Below are 18,308 nucleotides of genomic sequence, written 5' to 3' on the forward strand. Positions count from 1 at the left end.
GCTAATTTGTTTTTAAAACGGGGAAATTAAAGTAGTTTATCTTTCTAATTAGATGGCGCGGCTTTGACGTGGGATAGTTGGTAAGTTCCGCACATTTTGATATACTTTTATCGAGTCATAATTTATTTATCTAATCATTTCTTAAAACATATTTATTTATTGAATATTTCTGTGTGTTTAATTTAGTTTTGAAGGCAATGAAATATTTGCTTGTTTGTGTCGTTCCTTAATGTGGTTCTACCGTTTAGTACTAACTTGAGGTTTATTAGTACAAATGTACTTAAACAGTCTAATAGATGTTGCTGGGTATAAAGTTTACATTGAAAGAAGTAATGGAAGCTGCTCTCATAATGATAATTTGAAGGATGCATCTGTAACTAGTCCACAGCGATATAAATTATCATTTCAAATACTACAAGCGTGCCTTAATCGTGTATCTAAGATATTTTCCATTCCATTTCTACATAAGTGGAACGAAGGCACCTTGTAACCTTCATATGCAACTATTTTTTTAAAGGTTGAAATTTGCTCACAGTTTCTAATTTCTAATGGCAAGGCGTCCCACTGATCATTAGTCGACTGAAAACAGGATAGTTTTAATATATTAGTTCTGGCAAACGGAATAGATATATCGTTTTGGTTTCTTAGTCTATAATGAACACGTTGTTCAACCCTAGGCGGAATGCAGTGTGTTACAAAGTCAGGAGCCATTCCATTAAGTATTTTAAACATAGTACATTTGTGTTTTGCCTTTCGACGTTCAGAAAGGGTAACTAAACCAGTTTCTAAGTATAGAGCATTTCGTGATGCAAACAAAGGTAGACCTGTTATTATTCTTGCAGTTTCAAGTCGAACTGTTTCTAGATGTTCCTCGTCTAAAACAGAGCATCCGTCCCACACTTCAGATGCATAGTCCAGTACTAGACGTATTTGCATCAATATGTGTTGGTCTAGAGAATACTTGTATTTCTTTATACAGAAACCAAAGATGAAGCCGATTTACAGATGGTCTGAACATGATTTTGTTGGTGTTATTAGTGCTATTATTGTGGAGTGTTTGAGGTTTACCTCTGAACCTACGAGTAATTAATTATGAAATATAGCCGATGATAAATAACCAATGTGCTGTAGTGGTGGCGTTAAAGAAATCAAACTTTAAAGTTTGCGCAATGACTGTGGCCACTAGTCATTTTGCGTAATGCCTAAACCTTCAGTCATTTCAGAAAAGTACTAAGATTAAAGTCCTCGTGTTAAACACTATGCCAGAATATGAACAAAAAAGAACAGGATGCCTGAATACGAACAGAAACAGTAGCGGATCCAGACAATATATTTGGGGGAGGGGGGGGGGGGGGGGGGGGGTCAATGATATGAGGCGGATTGCCAATGGAACTTTAGGGGAGGTTTGGAGAAGATCGTAAAACAATGAAAATTAATATATGATAAAGTTATAACTGTCGCGAAATTTAGGGGGGGGGCGGGTCCCTGCCCCCTAGATCCGCCTCTGAGAAAGGAACAGAATGCCTGAATGTAAACATGAAAGGACATGATGCCTGAATGTGAATAGAAAGGAACAGGATGCCTGGAAGTAAGCAGAAAGGACATGATGCCTGAATGTGAACATGAAAGGACAGAATACCTTAACGCTACATGTTTGCAATAGCAGCAAGGGATCATGTATATGCACCAGCCTCGGTGGCGTCGTGGCAGGCCATCGGTCTACAGGCTGGTAGGTACTGGGTTCGGATCCCAGTCGAGGCATGGGATTTTAATCCAGATACCGACTCCAAACCTTGAGTGAGTTCTCCGCAAGGCTCAATGGGTAGGTGTAAACCACTTGCACCGACCAGTGATCCATAACTGGTTCAACAAAGGCCATGGTTTGTGTTATCCTGCCTGTGGGAAGCGCAAATAAAAGATCCCTTGCTGCCTGTCGTAAAAAGAGTAGCCTATGTGGCGACAACGGGTTTCCTCTAAAAAAATCTGTTTGGTCCTTAACCATATGTCTGACGCCATATAACCGTAAATAAAATGTGTTGAGTGCGTCGTTAAATAAAACACTTCTTTCTTTCTTTCGTTCATGTATATGCACCTTCTCACAGACAGAGCTGCACATACCACGTCATTTAATATATCAGTCGTGGTATCGAAGTTTGGGGTTTAGATTGTCCTGTCTAGGGGATGGGGCATGTACAAATAGAGTTTGCTGGGTATTCAGTAGAAACTGTCTGTGTGATGGCAGATGTCTCTCTATCCAGCTCTCTCTCTCTCTCTCTCTCTCTCTCTCTCTCTCTCTCTCTCTCTCTCTCTCTCTCTCTCTCTCTCTCTCTCTCTCTCTCTCTCTCAGAAACAATAGAGCAGTGTTTTAGTAAACTGTACACGAAACTTTAATTCCAGTCCGCCATCCAGTCCGATGTTCAAATGACGTACGAATATATGGCGTTGTGTCTTTTTTTAATGAATGTTCTCATTTCAAAATAAACTAGTGCATAACGTTTTTATTGTTTGTTTTCTGAACGTTGGACAGCTTTCACTGTCAAATTGCCATTGAAATGTTTGTATTTGATGACTATGAATGAATACGTCAGTTTTGGAGTGTCACCCTAGTACGTTCGCTTAAATGCCAATAAACCTAGTACCATGACCTCCATTAATTTACATCTAATTTGCAAAATTATCAAATTCTTAAAGTATGTGATCTGAAAAATGTCACGTACTTAGGTTGTACTGAAAATGTAAGATATTATATGATAATGTAATGTGATGTGATGTAATACAAAATACAAAAATGAAATTAAAATATCACAACCCCCCCAAAAAAACAAACAAAAAACAAACAAAAAACAACAACAACAAAAACAACAACACCAAACAAACAAACAGAAACAAAAAACAACAAAACAAAAAAAACAACAACAACAACAACAACAACAACAAAAAAAATATACAACAAACAAACAAACAACAACATGCGATATGTATCTGGGTCCATTCCGGTCCGGTCCGTGTTTTTCCAACACCCCATTTTTTCTCCCATCAGTAGCAAGGTATTTTTTTTACATGCACCATTCCACAGACATGATAACGCATTCCACGGCCTTTGATTTACCAGTAGCAGCGCAATGACTGTGACGAGAAATAGCACAATGGGCTCACCGACGGGTACCGATCCTAGACCGACAGCGCATCAAACAAGCATTTTTCCACTGGACTACGCCCCGCCTTTTTTAAAAGAAATGTTAACATTACAAACAATACGATTTATTTTTGGTGTCGTGTCACCTTTTAACCTACTTTCCTTCGCTCAAACGTAACGACAACACCCGGAAGTAATCCAAGATCGTGTTAGACATTTTGGTGGCGATTATATGGAAGGCAATTTTACATTTACTTAAATATGTGATCATTAGGTGCCCTTATTGATAAAATATCATGTGAATGTGAGATCGCCGAACATGAGTTTGTTTACTTCTTCCTGTAATTAGTGCAGCGCGCACATTAAGTCAATCCCACACGGTCTACGTCACTTCGACAATGTCAACAAGCCGACTTTATTGCATACCTCGCTCGATGCGTGGTCGGTGTGGGATCGACCCACGTCGGTGGGCCCATTGGGCTATTTCTCTTTCCAGCCAGTGCACCACGACTGGTATATCAAAGGCCGTGGTATGTACTACCCTGTCTGTACCACAGACGGTATTATAGCACATACCACAGCATTTGGTATGCCAGTCGTGGTGCACTGGTATGATGGAGAAATAGCCCATATTCGCTTCATGTGAACGCGTTATCACTAGACTACGTCCCCCACGAACAGATATAAATGAACCAGATCTCTACTATCGTGTTTGGAGCATGCGTGGATTCTACTAAACTAGGACGATTATGCTCGTGTGTGACTAAGGTAGACCTAGCCCGACTACTCTGCCGTTCGAGATCTAGGCGGACGTGGACAGTTATAGCCTCTCTCAGCCAGTGATATCTATAGAGCGAAAACACAGATTGGCTGCCTACCACCCGGTATACAAAGATTCCCGCTCTAAAGCAACAACAAATGAATGCGTGACGTTAAATTGCATTAATCTTGTGTGGCTGTGCGTGCGTGCGTGCGTGCGTGTGTGTGTGTGTGTGAGATAGAAAGTGTGTTTGTGTGCGTGCGTGTGTGTGTGTGCGTGTATGCGTGCGTGTGTGTGATGTGTATGCGTGCGTGCGTGTGTGTTGTGTGTGCGTGCGTGTGTGTGTGTGGGGGGTGCCTGTGTCCGTGTGGGTGTGTGCGTGCGTGCGTGTGTATGTGTGTGCGTGCGTGCGTGTGTGTGTATTTAATAAGAGGTCGAGGCGTAGCCCAGTGGTAAAGCACTGGCGTGATGTGCGGTCTGTCTAGGATCGATCCCAGGCAGTGGGTTATTTCTCATTTCTCGTTCCAGCCAGTGCGCCACGACTGGTATATCAAATGCCGTGGTATGTGATATCATGTATCTAAGATGGTGCATATAAAAGATCCCTTGTTACTAATGGACAATGCAGCGAATTTCCTCTATAAGACTATGTCAAATGTTACCAAATGTGTGACATCCAATAACTGAATATTAATAAATCAATGTGCTTTAGTGGTATTGTTAAACGATATAAACTTTAAGTTTTCGTACATATTAATACAGTGATTATATAAGTTATACATGCTGTTGTTGTGTTGTCGTGGTGGGGTTTTTGTTTTGTTTTTGTTTTGCTATGTTTGTTCAATTAAGTTGTTCAGATCTACATTAACATTCTGTCACATTTTTATAACTTTATCCACCGTTATAGGATACATCAACATATTGGCGGGAATAAACAACGACATTTGGAGTAATACACAACACACACACACACACACACACACGCGCGCGCGCGCGGGTTTCACTGAGTATACACGCACACACACGCACACACACAGACATACATACATACATGTATAGACATGCATACATACATGTATAGACATACATACATACATACATACATACACACATGCACGCAAACTCACACACACACACACATTCACATTCAACCTCTCTCTCTCTCTCTCTCTCTCTCTCTCTCTCTCTCTCTCTCTCTCTCTCTCTCTCTCTCTCTCTCACACACACACACACACATGCACATACAGCCAGATATACATACACACACACACACTCACACAAACGCAAACTCACACAAACAAACACACACACACACACACACACCCACACACACACACACACACACACACAGACACACACAGACACACATATACATACACACACACACACACACACACACACACACACACACACACACACACACACACACACATACATTAGGCGAGTCAGTATACCACCTAACCTCAAAAAAATTGCAACAAAATGCTTCATGATAAATTATTTTGTATTATTCGATGTGGACAACAACATATCAAAAGTTGGACAATTTTGACACATGGGAAAGTCTATAAAAAATGACATTAAAAAACAAGATGGCCGCCAGCACAAAAACGTAAAAAATCTAAATGATAACCCTCAAATTGCATTTTTTTTTAAAAACCTGATGTTATAATTAATGCAATTTCCATTTATCTTTTTTCAAATAACAGTTGCTCCTGGAATGAACATTACATTTGTACTGGCGTCATGACGTCATCAATGACGTGATCAAGGCATCATTCTGGGAATAAGCACTGACGTCATGACACATAATGTCCTATCTTATTGCTTCTCAGACTCTTCTATCATGGCTCGTTTGTCATATAGTCACAGTTACCAACTTGGCAATGTCCACATACCGACCTCGGTGGCGCAGTGCTTATGCCATCGGACAACAGGCTGGTAGGTACAGGGTTCGCAGCCCGGTTCTGTCTTCAACCCAGAGCGAGTTCTTAACGGCTCAGTGGGTAGGTGTAAGGCCACTAAAATCTCTTCTCACTCACTAACCATTAACCAACTAACAACTAACCCACTGTCCTGGACAGACAGCCCAGATAGCTGAGGTGTGTGCCCAGGACAGTGTGCTTGAACCTTAATTGGATATAAGCAAAAAGATAAGTTGAAGTGCCCACATGCACTGGTGCAATCCATCTCATGCTTTTGGAGGGTACACTTTTGAGTAGTGCACCCTCCCGAACAGTCGCAGTGAATCATCTGAATAAGTGCCTCTGGAGCAGGGCTTTTGTCTGTCATCACCGGAATTAGTTTTTCACCTTCTAACCTCCAGCCCCACTCAGACGGATCCATTTCATTACTACAGCACATCCACTCCATAATCTGACAGTTAGTCCGCAGGGAGTGAAATTTACAAGCCGATGTGGTTGGTAGGCCTCAGATTACAGTTATCTTCCCATTTGGTTGTCCAAAATCCTGAAATTTGTCGCGCATGTAGTCTGCTGTTTGACAGTGATTATTTCATGGCAGATATCTATGAAGTGGCAACTATTTGATTGAAGTTGACAAGGGAGAGCATATAATTTGTAAACGTGTAACTTATTGACATTGAAGACTTGTCTGTGATAATTCTGGCCCATGCAATGGTAGTGGGTATGTTTGTTTAAACCAATATCCTGCGAGAGAGAGCTGGACAACAGGGGTTATCCTTTTCAGGATATGTGTCCCCCAGACAGGCAAAGGTACATACAAAATCCATGGACCTGCTGATATTAATAAAAATGTTATAGCCACTAAGGCTATTTAGAAACATATAGCGTAATTAATTGTGGTATGTGGCCTGGTGGCAATCTTTCAGGCGTGACGAAAGACTTAGCTCTTGCAACGTTTTTGCACAGCATATCGTCGCTGAACTAAGAAAAGCTTGTATGTGCAGTTTTGGCATTATTCACTTTTTTATTCTTTCAGAAGCAGAAATCTATTATCTTTTTGTTGTCAAAACCTCGTACATGTCCAGGCAATGGATAGTATGGAAAATGTCAAATAAGTAAAACACATATTTGAAAACCACTGTTTATCTGTTATGAAAACCTCGTATCTACCAATGGATTATGTGTATTCCTATCATATTTCGACCTTTTCTATCAGGTATTTGATGACTATGAATGAATACGTCAGTTGTGGAGTGTCACCCAAGTACGTTCGCTTACATGTTAATAAACCTAGTACCATGACCTCGATTAATTTACATCTAATTTGCAAAATTATCAAATTCTTAAAGTATGTGATCTGAAAAATATCACGTACTTTGTACTGAATATGTACGATATTATATGATAAATTATAATTATAACAAAAAACAAAAACAAAACAAACAGAACCCCTGCCCCCCCCCCCCCCCAAAAAAAAAAAAAAAAAAAAAAAAAAAATAATAATACTAAAAAAAAACCATACACAAAAAAAAAAAAAAAAAAAAAAATATAGGTGCATAGGTATCTGGGTCCGTTCCGTTCCGTTTCGTCCGGTCCTAACCCCATTTTTTCCCCATCAGTAGCACGGTATTTTTTTTACATGCACCATTCCACAGACATGATAGTGCATTCCACGGCCTTTGACTTACCAGTAGCAGCGCAATGACTGTGACGAGAAATAGCACAATGGGCTCACCGACGGGTACCGATCCTAGACCGACATCGCATCAAACAAGCGCTTTTCCACTGGACTACGCCCTGCGTTTTTAAAAAGAAATGTTCACATTGCCAACAATACGATTTATTTTTGGTGTCGTGTCACCTTTTAACCTACTTTCCTTCGCTCAAACGTAACGACAACACCCGGAAGTAATCCAAGATCGTGTTAGACATTTTGGTGGTGATTATATGGAAGGCAATTTTACATTTACTTAAATATGTTATCCTTAGGTGTTATTATTGATACAATATAATGTGAATGTGAGATCGCCGAACAGGAGTTACGTTAACTTCGTCCTGTAATGTAGTACGGGACGCACATTAAGTCAATCCCAACCGGTCTACGTCACTCCGGCAATGTCAACAAGCCGACTTTGTTGCATACCTCGCTCGATGCGCGGTCGGTGTGGGATCGATCCACGTCGGTGGGCCCATTGGGCTATTTCTCGTTCCAGCCAGTGTGCCACGACTGGTATATCAAAGGCCGTGGTATGTACTATCCTGCCTGTGGGGTGATGCATATAAAATATCCCTTGCTGGTAATCGAAAAGAGTAGCCCATGAAGTGGCGACAGCGGGTTTCCTCTCTCAGTACCTGCGTGGTCCTTAACCATATGTCTGACGCCATATAACCGTAAGTAAAATGTGTTGAGTGCGTCGTTAAATAAAACATTTCCTTTTTTATTGCATACCGTAAACTATATAAAATTAGGACATTTCAGGAGTGTTTATGTGTATACATGTGCATGGGCGTGTGTGACGTCAATCCGGCTTTAAAAGTGTGTGTGGGGGGGGGGGGGGGGGGGGGCGTCAGTGTTTGTGTGTGCGTGCGTGTGTGTCCGTTGAAAAGTAAGGGGGACGCGTCCCCCGTCCCCTACCGATCGACGCCCATGGTGTGTGTGTGTGTGTCTTTTTTCGTTTAACGATACCACTAGAGCACATTGATTTACTTATCATCGGTTATTGGATGCCCCACATTTGATTATTCTAACATATAGTTTTAGAGAGGAAACCCGCAAGGTTGAAAACCATGGTCGCCAGCAGGACCAGTTGAAGAACTATCTTACTGGCCCTCTTCAAATTCAACTAACCTCCAATTTAACTGCACAGCAAACATCAAACTATAATTTTCTTTCTTGAACAATAACTATCTATAATACCAGCCATGTATATAGTCCGTTTGCGTCAAAAGGTAAACGACGAATTTGCATGTAACTTCATAATGAATAGAGTTAAAAATAATATTATTAAGTTATAAACCCATACCAACACAAATAACATTTTTGAAAAAAGAAAGAAAAGAAATCCATTATAAATAAAAATGTTTCTTTACAAATTACCATTAAATGATACAGATTAAATATAATGTTTTTGATACAGGTGTAAAGAAAAATGCTAGAACAGCCAATTTATGCTGCTTCACTTGCATTGTCTCTGGAGTAATCGATAATGCAGTACAAAGAGAGTAAAGCCTTAAACGGTAGAACTGGGCGTGGTTTAGTAAATTAGTCTGGGAGTGAAAGTCCTCTTTATGGCAATGCAAGAGGGGTAAACTTTTCAGTGAGGGATGAAGTGTCCAGTAAAGGATTTCCCCAGGAGTGGCTGTCCTCCTATAGACAAGGCACTAGATAAAGATTGATGGGATCATCCCCTAGTTCGCCAAATACCCATTCAACTCAGAGATACAGAGATACGGCGCTGATCTCGTATTATGGTTTTGTCGTTCAGATTACCTTGGTGTTCCTAAAACAACTTGTATCAAAAAAGATGTAACCTATGCAGTTTTATAAATAGTTTTTATTAGTATTTACACTGGAAAATAAATTTTATTTTGTTCCAGAATAAAATACTAGTAAGCTAATTAAATAGGATTAATTTGTACCATAGCATTTAATAATGTCAAAAAGTAGGTCTACTAGATACTAATGGCGTACCCAGTCCATTACAATAAGCCAACGACTTTTAAAAACAAAATCAAGTTTCTGCAATCGTTTTGAGCTATATTTGTTTACAGCCCCAGAGCAAAATCGTAGAAGCTGAGATTGAGTCTGGTCAGTCAGGCGCTGTCAAACTATAGAACGTGTTTTATAATATCCTCTCCTGCCAGATTTGTTGTTCGCGTCAGCAAAGACGGGTGTGTTGTGTCGCATTGGTCGTTCGATTCAGTTTCAGAGCGTTTCTTTTTTAACTGGTGCTTAAAAAAAGTTTGTTTTTGTTTAACGACACCACTAGAGCACATTCATTATTAACAATCGGCTAGCACATACCACGTCCTTTGATGTGCCAGTTGTGGTGCACTGACTGTGACGAGAAATAACCCAAAGGGCCCACTTACGGGGATCGATCCCAGACTGACCGCGCACCAAGCGAGCGATTTACCACTGGGTTACGTCCAGCCCCTTAAACCTGGTTAATAACATGTCATCAACTTCCTCAACATTTACTGGATTGTTTTGTTCTGTGGGTTGTTGTTGTTTTTTTGGTAAAAAACGTTAATAGAAATTTTTTTTAAATTAAATAAAAAGTTGCAAGCCAAAAATAAAAAGAATTGACTGTTCGGCCGAATAGTTATATAATTTGGAGCATTTTAGATGGACAGTCCAAACATAAATAAGAGAAAGAAGAGAGGATCGGACTATTTAATAATATTAAAAAAAAGAGAATAATTTCGACATATAATTTTGAACGAAGGTCTAAAAGTTTAAAGTCCAATTTAAATGGTCCGGGCCGGGGAGGGGGGGGGGGGGGGGCGTGTGAGTTTAAGGTGTGCGGAATTTGGAATACGAATTTAGTAGTTAGGTCAAAGACCTAAAGCCAAAATGAGCTCATTCATACAACTCATGTCTGGACAACAATTTAAGTCCAAAGAACAAAATTAGAGTGCTCGACCGAAAGGGTTTTAAGGTGATTTAAGCAATTTAGACGGGCTGCCAAAATAAAGTGCGTCGGACTGTTTACAAAAAATAAATAATAAAAAAAAAAAAAAAATCAAAGTCCAACTAAGCCCTTGGAACGGTTGACGACTACGGGGACGAGATGAAGTGCCTGACGTTGAACTGTGGCACCAGTTTCCTGCAACGGTGGGCTAGCAAGGTCTTAGCTAGCTCGACGTAATGGGCGCCGGCGATGATCTTCAGTACTTTGTGGATTGTGTAGTTGTCCATGTCTTCGAACAGTATTCCCTGTCTGTAGAGATCATTTCGGCGCGACGTCACCACAAGTCCAAACTTCCCGTCTCGTAGTTCCATGGCGTGGATGGAAAAAGTAGTATAGAGCCTGCCGGGTGCCATGACCTACTTTCCCGTGATCACGTGACCTTGGTAGGAGACAATGGGCTTTGTGTAGGAAACAATGGCTTTTGTGTAGGAAACAATGACACAATGACCTTTGTGTAGGAAACAATGGCCTTTGTATAGGTGGGTGTAGGTGTCTGACCTTGGTAGGAAACAATGGCCTTTGTATAGGTGGGTGCAGGTGTCTGGCCTCGGTAGGAAACAATGGCTTTTGTGTAGGAGACAATGACACAATGGTCTTTGTGTATGAAACAATGACACAATGGCTTTTGTATAGGAAACAATGGCCTTTGTATAGGTGGGTGCAGGTGTATGGTCTTGATAGGAAACAATGGCCTTGGAAAGTTATGCGATCATGGTAAGAGACAATGGCCTCTGCGTAGGTGTGCGATCATGGTGAATTCAGTTCAATTTATTGCATATTACCAAACAAACTGGTGTCGGCAAACAAATAAAAGCAAAGAAACAACAACAATTAATAATAACAATATGTACAGGCCAGGTGTAAGTCTGACGTTGGTTTTGGCTTCATTGTATAACGTCTGTTGTGTTGTTGTGTTTTTGTATTCACAGTGGACATAGACGTGAATGTTTTTTCACAGTGTTTTATTTTAGACACCCAAAATAATAGCCGTTAAAATATGTCTCGTGGGGAAGGACTGTAGCTGTTTGCTGACTGTTTGGTCTAAAGTGAGGCTTTCATTTTGCCAGACAAAATGCGTGTGCGATGATTTTCATTCATTTGTATTTCTTTAGCACTGACGTTTTCTTTGTTGTCGTCATTCAGCCATTCATTCATTCGCTTTATAATACAGGAGTACTTTATCAGACCTCTTCATCAGCCCTCATACAAAGGCATTTTATTACGCCTCTCCGAGTGTTTATGAAACCAGGTGAACTGCAAAAGACATACCGACGCGTGCCCGTCTTAAGTAGCAGAATAAATTTGTTATGGTATGCACACTGACCGTCAAAGTTTGTTTGTGTTTAGCGACATCACTAGAGGACATTGATTTATGAATCATCGGTTATTGGATGAAAAACATAATTTTGACAGTTTTAGAGAGGAAACCCGCTAAATATTTTCCATAAGTCGCAAGGGATCTTTTATATATACAATCTCATACCCCTTATGGGGCCAGTATTTCATAATTAAATACAAACTTTTGTGTGTGTGTGTGTGTGCGTGTGCTGGTGTTGACTGAATTAGGTCAAACGCGAAGGTGGTAACTAGTGTGTGTGTGTGTGTGTGTGTGTGTGTGAAACACTCCCAGCCGATTGCCATGGAGAAAGAACGAGTGACTGCAACTCAGCTTTCTTAGTAATGTCCTGCGTCCATGAGTGTGTCTCTGGACGTGTCCCTATGGTAGTGACACTGGTAAAGGGTAATATGTTGGTAACGATGTTTTCTGGGAGCTCGCACGATGGGATTTGTGCCTGGGAGGAGGGGCACTGGTCATACGTATCACACACATTCAAACATTCCTGTACCATATCTTTATGCGTCATAAGGTATATAATACGTAAAATAGTTTTGGAAAACTCGTCATTTGAGGTAGAACCTTCAGAGGAGCAACGTGTCAGAACAGTACAAGTTATATGTACCCAACGTGGATAAGTGGAGCCGTTTCTATAAACTGCAGGCAGAAGGTAAACTTCAACCTCATTTTCCAGTGCAACGTGGTGGGAAAAGTCAGATGATGTACAGTGTAGATTGATGTCTAGAACTGTATGACCCTACATGGAAAAAAGAAAAAGAGGAACAGAACAAGCCTCCAACACCCAAAGTCGTCATGGTGTCCTCGACACAACAGGTGGTAGAGCAATCCAAGGCCGATCTGAAACGGAAACAACAACAACAACAACAAAGTGGTACGGGCTGGAAAGCCCCGAAACTGCAGAAGCATTTCTAAATAAACTATAAAAGGAACTATGTGGGTCAGATATCGTCATTTCATTTAGAGTCGTCATGTAGAGCACATGTTCAGGATGTGGTTTCACATTCTCGCGGAGAGACGCCATGTTAAGACATTTTCAACAAAACCACCACCACCACCACAGCAGCCGCCACCACCACCACCACCACATCAGCCACCACCACCACCACCACAGCAGCCGCCACCACCACCACCATCACCACCACCACAGCAGCAGCATTCCCTAAGATTGCTACATCCCTTCACCATGATCGTGTCGGGACTCACGTCGTGTGGAAAGACATTTTTGGTATACAAATTGTTGAGGGATGGTAAAATCCAGCCACCTCCTCAGCGCACCATCTGGCTCTACAAACGATGGCAACCCCTCTATGATACGATACAAATGGTTGCTCGAGTGAAATTTGTTCAAGGCATACCCGAGAATTTGGAAAAGGATCATTATTTGGATCCCAGAGTCAGAAATCTCATCGTGTTGGACGACCTGATGTCTACAGCTGGAAAAGACCCAAGGATCACCGACCTGTTCACAGAAGGAAGTCATCACAGAAACTTATCCGTCATCGCCATCAACCAGAACCTGTATCACAGCAAGGATCCGACACAGAGAAGAAACTGCCATTATCTAGCGCTGTTCAATAACCCCATCGACAAGCAGCAAGTTCTGACGTTGGCACGGCAGATGTATCCGGAAAACACTTGTCATTTCATGCATCGGTTTGAGGAAGCTACCCACAGGCCCTACGGACATCTCTTGGTGGACTTGAAACTGACCACGCCCGAACATTGGCGCCTTCGACCTAATGGTTTAGAGACGGGGCCGTCCGTATGGTATATAAGCACGAGCGTAACGGCGAATGTCTCAGAAGAGTTTCAACCACCGTCGAAAAAAGAGCTCTACGTGCAAATCATGCAAAGGGACGCATTCAAGAGAAAACTACCAGGCATACCCGCCTACGAAAGTGACGACGAAGAAGATGATGAGGTAGAGCCCTATCTGAAAAAGGTCAAGAGGATGCAGTCTTGCGATACGTGTGGTCTGGTCTTTAAAGACGGGAGTGACTTGCAGCGACACGTGAAAACGTGCGAGGAGGGAAATGAAGAGCCGTCGTCCGATCTAGAAAACGAAGGCATTCGTCTCATGGTGGAACGTGAATTCGACATCAATCATGATTATCTCCAAAGCAAGAGGAAACGCTACGAAGATAAAAACATGTCCCAAGATGCCATCGAAAGAAACATGAAGACATTGCAATGGAAGTTATTTAAAGACACGTACTCTCGCTTTCTGACATAATTATTATATGCATTACTTTGACAAAGGTCCCAACACCAGGAAAATTCTTCAGTTTGTGAATCCAGACAGAGATCTCAGACCACAGATTCGTTCTAAATTAAATCAGTATCGTTCCTGGATCGGCGAATATTTGGATGAACAAGACGACGACGATACCGACGATGATGATACTGATGATGAGCACGAAGATGAAGAGAAATGAACACTCATATTATTCACATGTCGCCCTTAAGGCCTCTCGATGTAACCCAATGTGTGTCCATTGCATATGTAGTTGTCTATAGTGATTTTACTTTAGAAATAAAAAAATTTAAAAAACAAACCATTGCGTTTTTTTGTTGTGTTTTTTACTCTATGACTAGATTTGTGATTGGATATTTCTACCGCTACTTTATAGTAGCAAGATTTGTGTGTACAGGACAGCACATATCACGGCCTTTGATATACCAGACATAATTCACTGGTTGGCTATAGCCTATTTGGCCATGGACGGGGATCGATCACTGTATTTACCCATTTGGTAATTAAAAAGCCCTGTACGAAGACTAGTACTCTGTATAAAAATGCAGTTATTTCCCTTTGGTCACCACGTACTACTTGTTAAACCCATGGCGGCGCGCGTGTCGCCGACTTACACTAATGGATTAATCACGTGTGGCATATCTCTCTCTCTCTCTCTCTCTCTCTCTCTCTCTCTCTCTCTCTCTCTCTCTCTCTCTCTCTCTCTCTCAACCATTGCGTTTGTTTTTTGTGTATTCTACTCTATAACTAGATTTGTGATTGAATATTTCTGCCGCTACTTTATAGTAGCAAGAGTTGTGTGTACAGGACAGCACATACCACGGCCTTTGATGTACCAGACATACTACACTGGTTGTCTATAAAGGCTTGTACTCTTGGGAAATAATCGTGTTTAAAATGCAGTTAAAAGAGTATAGGTTAGGTTGGAGCATTGAGTTGCAGTCACGCGTTCTTTCTTCATAGCAATGGGATGGGGTGTTTCACACACACACACAAACACACACACACACACACTAGTTACCACCTTCGCGTTTGACCTAATTCAGTCAACACCAGCACACGCACACACACACACACACACACACACACAAAAGTTTGTATTTAATTATGAAATACTGGCCCCATAAGGGGTATGAGATTGCATATATAAAAGATCCCTTGCCACTTATGGAAAAAATGTAGCGGGTTTCCTCTCTAAAACTGTCAAAATTATGTTTTTCATCCAATGATTCATAAATCAATGTCGTCTAGTGATGTCGCTAAACACAAACAAACTTTGACGGTCAGTGTGCATACCATAACAAATTTATTCTGCTACTTAAGACGGGCACGCGTCGGTATGTCTTTTGCAGTTCACCTGGTTTCATAAACACTCGGAGAGGCGTAATAAAATGCCTTTGTATGAGGGCTGATGAAGAGGTCTGATAAAGTACTCCTCTATTATAAAGCGAATGAATGAATGGCTGAATGACGACAACAAAGAAAACGTCGACAATGTGCTAAAGAAATACAAATGAATGAAAATCATCACACACGCATTTTGTTTGACGACGTGAAAGCCTCACTTTAGACCAAACAGTCAGCAAACATCTACAGTCCTTCCCCACGAGACATATTTTAACGGCTATTATTTTGGGTGTCTAGAATAAAACACTATGAAAAAACATTCACGTCTATGTCCACTGTGAATACAAAAGTACAACAACACAATAGACGTTATACAATGAAGCCAAAACCAACGTCAGACTTACACTTGGCCTGTACATATTGTTATTATTATTAATTGTTGTTGTTTCTTTGCTTTTATTTGTTTGCTGACACCAGTTTGTTTGGTAATATGGAATACATTGAATTGAATTCACCATGATCGCACACCTACACAGAGGCCACTGTCTCTTACCATGATCGCATACCTTTCCAAGGCCATTGTTTCCTATCAATACCATACACCTGCACCCACCTATACAAAGGCCATTGTTTCCTATACAAAAGCCATTGTGTCATTGTCTCCTACGCAAAGACCATTGTGTCATTGTCTCCTACACAAAAGCCATTGTTTCCTACCGAGGCCAGACACCTGCACCCACCTATACAAAGGCCATTGTTTCCTACCAAGGTCAGACACCTGCACCCACCTATACAAAGGCCATTGTTTCCTACACAAAGCCCATTGTCTCCTACCAAGGTCACGTGATCACGGGAAAGTAGGTCATGGCACCCGGCAGGCCCCTATACTACTGGCAAACTCAACTCCGTCAGGAAACTTCTTAAAGTTGCCCTCAACAATGCCTCCCGGCAGTGAGCTGGTGTCCGAGGTGTCCCCGACCAAGTATCGAGCGTACTGGCCCTTGATCTTGGAGATGGCTAGGCTCCAGGCGGCGTCCCTGCCCCGGGCGGTCGTGGAAGGCCGGGCCTTGGCTGGCTGGTCACTACTCGGTGGGGTGGGGGACTCGACGCCGACCGCCTCGAAGGGGTTGGAACGGGAGACGCACGCCGTGGAGTTTCGCAGATCGCTGTGTCCAACTGCGGCGTCGACTGGTCCACTGGCTCAGTCTGTTCAGAGTTATCTGCTTTGGCTGGCACTGGTTGGTCGGTTTCCCGGGGGTGGGGGCGGCGACGCAGACAGGACCGCCGCTGGCGGTTGAGCCGCCAGTTTAGCTCCCCCCTGAGCCGTCCCTGGTGCAGGTTTCCTCTTTCTCCTTCCTCTTCCCTTCCTCTTCGTCGTGTTTGTTACCGCGTCGCCATACACCAAAGTCACGGTTGCCCGTGAGCCAATGTAAGCGACGCGGTACTCTAACAAAGAGCCGTAGCTTGCAATAAGTCCCCCCCCCCCCCCCCCCCCCCCCCAGATACCGACTCCACACCCTGAGTGAGTGCTCCGCAGGGCTCAATGGGTAGGTGTAAACCACTTGCACCGACCAGTGATCCATAACTGGTTCAACACAGGCCATAGTCTGTGCTATACTGCCTGTAGGATGCGCAAATAAAATATCCCTTGCTGCCTGTCGTAAAAGAGTAGCCTATGTGGCGACAGCGGGTTTCCTCTAAACAACAGTGTCAGAATGACAATATGTTTGACGTCCAATAGCCGATGATAACATAAAAAAATCAATGTGCTCTAGTGGCGTCGATAAATAAATCAAACTTTGCTGTAATGTATGGAATCCCCGTCGGTGGGCCAATTGGGCTATTCCTCGTTCCAGCCAGTGCACCACAACTGGTATATGAAAGGCCGCGGTATGTACTACCCTGTCTGTGGGATGGTGCATATAAAAGATCCCTTGCTGCTAATCGTAAAGAGTAGACCATGAAGTGGCGATAGCGGGTTTCCTGTCTCAATATTTGTGTGGTCCTTAACCATATGTCTGACACCATATAACCGTAAAAAAATGTGTTGAGTGTGTTGTTAAGTAAACCATTTATTTCTTTCTTTCTGTATTGTATAGAGATACGACTCTCTTGTTGTTTCGTTCAAATTTATGACACATTTCACTGCAGACTTTCCGCGTGCATTGCGTGTTTGTGATGATTGCGTGTGTTCCATGAAATCTGTAGTCTGATATAGATATCGGTGGAGCGAGACATAGCCCAGTGGTACAGCACTTGCTTCATGCGCGGTCAGTTCAGGATCGATCCCCGTCAGTGGACCCATTGGGCTATTTCTCCTTCCAGCTAGTGTACCACGATTGGTATATTAAAGTCCGTGGCATGTGCTATCATGTCTGAGATGGTGCATATAAAAGATTCCTTGTCACTAATGGAAAAATGTAGCGGGTTTTCCCTCTATGACTGTATGTTAAAACAACCAAATGTTTGACGTCCAATAGCCGATGATTATTAAATCAATGCACTCCTGTGGTGTCGTTAAAAAAAAAAAAAAATCGACACCTACTGTAATAGTTTGTGCATAGAGATAAATAGTACATATACAGGTATCTCAAAATTGCCCGTATGTTAGTGGATAGATATCACGACTCTTTCATACATAGAACAGTTTAAGCGTATGACAATGTCACGAAAGGCTACGTAGCTGCGCGCGAACACATTCATTGGACCCGAGGTAAAAAAAAACTCGGTGAAGCATAGCATTCACTTTGTGGGACCCGCCTGTGTTATTTGTATTAGCATGTATGTAACACAGCGTACGTTTTCCTTGAGTCGTTTTACAGGCATGTTAAATGA

The sequence above is a fragment of the Gigantopelta aegis genome, chromosome 5 (assembly GCF_016097555.1).
Source record: "Gigantopelta aegis isolate Gae_Host chromosome 5, Gae_host_genome, whole genome shotgun sequence".
In the NCBI taxonomy this organism is placed as follows: Eukaryota; Metazoa; Mollusca; class Gastropoda; order Neomphalida; family Peltospiridae; genus Gigantopelta; species Gigantopelta aegis.